We start from the raw sequence: 6,000 nt of genomic DNA, 5'->3' as shown, positions 1-6,000 counted from the left end.
AATTAAAATTCCTTCATACTTCAGTATTCTTGAATCAGTTAGCCATTTTCCCACAGTTTGGGCTAAAATGGTTTTGACTTGGTGGGGGGTGCTAACTTCTATCATTCCCCCAAAGGTAAGCTTCCTGCTTTCTTCTACTAATAAAGCAGTAGCGGCTACTGCCTGCACACATTCGGGCCATCCTCGAGAAACTGGGTCTAGAAGCTTTGACAAATATGCTACTGGCTGTCGTTTATCCCCCCGTTCTTGAGTTAATATTCCCAGTGCAGCCCCTTTTTCTACAGTCACAAACAACTGAAATGGTTTCTCCAAGGATGGTAAAGCTAAAACTGGAGCAGTTATTAGGCTTTGCTTTAATTCGCATATCAAATTTTTCTCTTCCTCTGTCCATCTTAATATATTTGGTTCATCTACTAATAATTTAGAATACAGTCCTTCAGTCCTTTGTGCATACCCTTCTATCCACAGCCTGCAGTACCCGGTTAATCCTAAAAACTTTCTCAATTCCTTTTTGGTCTCAGGCAAGGGTAATTCCACTATTCCTTTAATCCTTTCAGGATTTATCTTGTGGCTTCCTTCACTAATCAAATCTCCTAAATATTTCACTTCTGATTCTACATACTGTAATTTTGGTTTTGAGACTCTTAACCCCTGCTGACCTAAAAAATTTAATAACTCATTGGTAGCTTCTTTTACTTTGTTTTCTTCTTCTCCCGAGATTAACAAATCATCCACATACTGAAGCAGGGCTATTCCCGATGGATGTTTGAATTGTTCAAGCGCTTGTTCTAACACTTGCCCAAACAAATTAGGAGATTCTGTAAATCCCTGTGGTAGCACTGTCCATCTATATTGTTGCTTTCTCCCTGTATCTGGATCTTCCCATTCAAATGCAAATAGATCTCTGCTCCCTTCATCTAGAGGACAAGCCCAAAAAGCATCTTTTAAATCCACTACACTAAACCATTTATGATGAGGAGGAATTTTACTCATTAGCGTATAGGGATTCGGGACCACCGGATGTCGTGCCTGCACTATTTCATTAATCTTTCTCAAGTCTTGCGCTAAGCCATATGAACCATCCGTTTTTCGTACTGGCAGGATCGGAGTGTTAAAAGGGGACATACAGGGTTCTATTAACCCATCTTTGGCTAGTGCTTGTATTACTGGTTGCAGCCCTCGCCTTCCCTCAAGGGGAATTGGGTACTGCTTTTGTCGAATCACATTTGAATGCAGAATGAGTTTTACCCTGAGGGGTTCTATTTTTAACCCTCCTCGGTTCCCTTCACTCACCCATACCTCGGGACTTATCTTTTGCTCATCCTGTTCTGTTAGCAACTTCATAGGTACCATTATCTGTTCTCTTAAAGTTTCTATCTTTAATTCTAAACCAGTGATAAGATCCCTACCTAGGAGGTTACTCCCAGCTTCCAGTATGTATAGCAGAGTTCCCATCACTTTTTCAGTTTCGCTTCCCACAATCATGGGTTCAAAAACAGGGACTGAGAGACCTTCACCCTTTATTCCTGACACAACTATTCATTGATTAGACAATTTTGCCCCTTGGGGTATAAAATTCAAAGAAGTTCTAGAAGCTCCAGTATCGACTAAGACGACTGCTTCCTCTTCCCGAGGTCCCACCTTTAAATTTATCAAGGGTTCCCGGTGGGACCTCGAGCTGGGGAACCCCTGACTTCCCTATGCTACATAATCGAAATCCATCAACGACAACACTCGTTCCTCCCTTCTCAAGTCAGGGCACTCCCGCCTCAAATGGCCTATTTTCCCACAATGATAACACCCTGCCGGTGAACCCCGAGCTGCTGGTAGGAGTGGTCGGGGCAGTCCTCGTCCCCTGTTATTCACCCCTCTTCCTCGCCCCCAAGTAATAGTCTAAGGGGTCCCACTTCGGGGATTCAATTTCTTTGTCGATTGAAACATCAGCGACAGCCCGGGCTGGGAACATATAAAATGGATTTGGGCGTCCCTGAATCCTGAATCTATTCATCTTGACCCGGCAAAAAGCATATTCACCTTCTTCTAATTCCTTATTATTCCTTATTATTCACATACATGTTTAAAGTCTGACAGACCCAGTCTTCATCAGATCCAAATTTGGGCCAAAATACACTAGGAGATCTTATGGGTTCTTTGGTCCAAACAAATTCAAATGCAAATGCAAACATGTCCCCCCTGGGACACCTCTGGGATCCTCGAAGACAGACACAGGACCCCTAGGACACCCCTGAGACCCTTCCCAGGATGTCCACGGCCCCCCCATCCACCCCTGGCCCCTCCACGATGCGGTCCAAACAGAACAAATCATTTTCTTTTTATCTTTATCCCTTGTACAAGAAGAATCATTTTGAAACCTCAACATTCTCCCCTAAAGGACTGTCTGGGGGAATGTTCCCGGGGTCTTTCTTAGTATCCCCTTTTTCATCCCTAGGCCTAGAACCCTTATTTCCCATTCTGAACAGAGACTTTTCTTACACCCCTTCCTTTCGCTTCGTCCTTCTCCGGCTGCGCCCCTCGCGGGACTACAGAACCGCGGATCCGGACTCCACACCCGCTTCGTACCGCAGTACGTCTCAGTCACTCACACACAAGTCTCTTAGAATGTCCCGACCACCAAGGCAATACTTTAACAGTCCGATTTTCCTTACCTTGGTCCGTGCACGGAGTTGCCTGGTCATGGTCATACTCTCTGTGCCTACTGCACCTATCCCTTTTGCCCCTGTGCTTCACAGAGTCTGCCGTCCAACTGGGTCTTGAGATCTTAGTCGATTCCTCCCGGAATCCCCGCCGACGATCCATGAGACCATTGAAATCAACGGGGCGCGTCTTCCCATCCTTCGGCGACAGGGACTCCCAAGAAGATGACTTCTGCTCCCGGATGAGCCCCCAGATTGTGAGAAATAAGTTCTGGTCCGAATGAAATAGGCTCAGGCAGAATCCTCTGTGAAGCACGTTTTTATTCACGTTCTTGCAAGAGCGGGTGACCTAGCAAGTAGGCACACTTTCAGTTCTTGAAACACACCTTTTTATTTCCTAATCCCGGCCGAATTTTTCCCTCCCCTGTTTCCCCTTGGTTGGGTACTGCAGGGTTCACAGTCTGTCCAAGGCGCCTAAAATTCTTCCCGGGTGTCCTGCCTCTGTTTACTTCCCTCTATGCTACACCCAAAGGGATTATCTGACTAGTTTATTTCCTTCCTTTTTGGTAACAAAAAACTTGCTCAATGTCATTAGCCCTGGTTGAATGTTTGACTGCCCTTCTAGACACTAATGCAGTAGGAATGAGTTTGTCCTTTTGTCTGTGTGATAAGAGATGTTCTACAAGCCTTTGCTGGAGCCTCGTTGTCTTAGTCATTCCCTTATCGTGTCACCTCTGATGGCAACGGCTTTTCTCCTCTGCAAAAGCAATACCTGCCTTTCTTACCCCAGGACTTGGCACGAGGATTTGCACAAGGCCTCACACCAGGGTTTGTTCGAGGGCTCTTCAGGGGCTGGGGGGAAATGAGGGGGCGGGGGAGGTGGGTGGAGGGGGATCGGGGCACAGGGTGGGGTGGGCGTTGATGCGTGGTGGGTATTGCACAAAGGTTTGCACGAGGGTGCGTCGGGGGCTGAGGGGACACTTGATGGGGTGGGGGAGGGGTTTGGGGGGTTGGGAGGGGGCGGGGGGTGGGGGTGGGTAGGGGGGGGAAGCGCGTGAGGGGGGCTCGCACGAGGATTCACACAAGCCCTTGCAGGATTCACACAAGTGTTTGTAGAGGGTGGGGGAGGGGGTTGAGGGGGGACACGTGTGAGGGGGGTGGTGAGTTCACACGAAGGTTCGGGCGGGTTGAGAGGCTGGGGGAGCATTCCCAGGAGCGTTTGCACGAGGGTTTGCACGAGGGTTTGCACAAGTGTTCGTGGGGGGGGGGGAGGGGGTGAGGGGGGATTTGGGGAGGGTGGCACAGGAGGGGCTTGCACAAGGGTTCGCACGAGGGTTTGCACAAGGTTTTGTGGGGAGCTGGAAGATTGGGGGGTAGGGCAGGGGTCTCACACGAGTGTTTGCACAAGAGTTCATGGGGGCTGGGGGGGTTGAGGGGTGAGGGAGGGATTTGAGGGGGATTTTGAGGGGGTGGGGGAGTCTGATGGTAGATGAGCGTTTGCACGAGGATTTGTACGAGGCTTTGTAAGGCGCTTGAAGGGGTGGGGCAGGGGGTTCACTGTGGATTCGGGGGGTGGGGGCAGAGGTTGGGGGTTGGCACATGAGGGGGTCGCAGGAGGATTTTCACGAGGGTTTGTAGGGGGCTGGGGGGGGTTTTTGGATGGAATTTGGGGGGTGTGGGTGGTGGGTTTGCACAAGGGTTTGGGGGGGTTCAGAGGCTGGGGAGGGGGGATGGGGGATGGTGGCATTTAGGGTATTTTGCACATGGACTCGCACAAGAGTTTGTAGGGTTTGTAGGGCTGGGGGTGTTTCAAGGGTGGGGGAGAGGGTGGAAGGGGAGATTTGGGGTGGGAGGGGTAGGACGTGGGGTACGGGGGGGCTCGCACGAGACCCTGCACTAGGGTTCGTAGCAGGACTGGTGGCGTGGGATTGGGATTCTGCTCGAGGCCTCGCACAAGGACTCACATGGCAGTTCCTAGGGGACTGGGGGGGTTGGGGGAGGGGCTTAGAGGGGATTGGGACGGGGTGGGGTGGCTTTGGGGGTGGGGGAGGGGTGTGGGAGCTGGGGGTGAGGCACGAGGGGGCTCGCACAAAGATTCGCACGAGGGTTTGTAGGGGCTGGGGAGGGGGTTGAGGGGGGACTTAGGGCGTGGGGGAGGGGGGAGTGGGATGGACGGTGGCCCATGAGGGGGTTTTGCAGGAGGATTCGCACGAGGCCTCACACAAGGATTCACACAAGGGTTTGCACAAGGATTTGTGGGTGGGGGATGGGTTTGAGGGGGTATTTGGGGGTGGGGAAGGGAATGGATGTTGTGCAAGGCATTTTTGCACGAGGCCTTCAACAAGGACTTCCACGAGGGCTTGTTGTAGGGTGCTGGGGGGGAGCAGTGATTTGGGGGATGAAGGAGGGGGTTGAAGGGGGATTTGGAGGGAGGGGGAGTGCCGGGGGGTGTGCGTGCGGGGGTCCTGAACGAGGATTCACACGAGGATTTCCACAAGGATTCACACAAGGGTCCCTGGGGGTGGTTGGGGTTTTGGGGAGGGGTCGAGGGTTGGGCTTGGGGGTGGGGGAGTGCGGAGGGGACGGGTGGTAGTGCACGAGGGTGTTTGCACGAGGGCTCGCACAGAGACTCACATGAAGATTCACGTGAGGTCTTGCACGAGGGTTTGTGGGGGGCTGGAAGATTGGGGGGGGGCGCGGGGGCAGAGGTGGGGTGTACGGCGTGGAGATGGGTGGGGGATGGTGCGTGAGGGGCCACAATCCAACTCACCGATCTCCTCGGTCCTCCCAAACCTCCTGAGTCCCCCCTGAACACCTCAGTCCCCCCAACCACCCCTGTCCCCAACCCCCTGCGTCCCCCCAAAACGCGACTCCCCAAACACCCGTGTCCCCCCCAAACCCCCGGGTCATAGAATAGAATCATAGAATCATTTAGGTTGGAAAAGACCCTTGGGATCATTGAATCCAACCATCATCTCCACTCTACAAAGTTCTCCCTTACACCATATCCCTTAACACCACATCTAAACGAGCCTTAAACACATCCAGGGATGGTGACTCCACCACCTCCCTGGGCAGCCTATTCCAGTGTCTGACCACTCTTTCCGTGAAGAATTTTTTCCTTATATCCAGCCTAAACCTACCCTGTTGCAGCTTGAAGCCATTCCCTCTTGTTCTATCGCTAATTACCTGTGAGAAGAGACCAGCACCAACCTCTCTGCAATGGCCTTTCAAGCAGTTGTAGAGAGCGATGAGGTCTCCCCTCAGGCTCCTCTTCCTCAAACTAAACAGTCCCAGCTCCTTCAATCGCTCCTCATCAGATTTATTCTCCAGGCCCTTCACCAGC

This window comes from Rissa tridactyla, chromosome 14, assembly GCF_028500815.1.
Source record: "Rissa tridactyla isolate bRisTri1 chromosome 14, bRisTri1.patW.cur.20221130, whole genome shotgun sequence".
NCBI classification, from domain to species: Eukaryota; Metazoa; Chordata; class Aves; order Charadriiformes; family Laridae; genus Rissa; species Rissa tridactyla.
Note: the sequence above shows the minus strand (reverse complement) of the source record.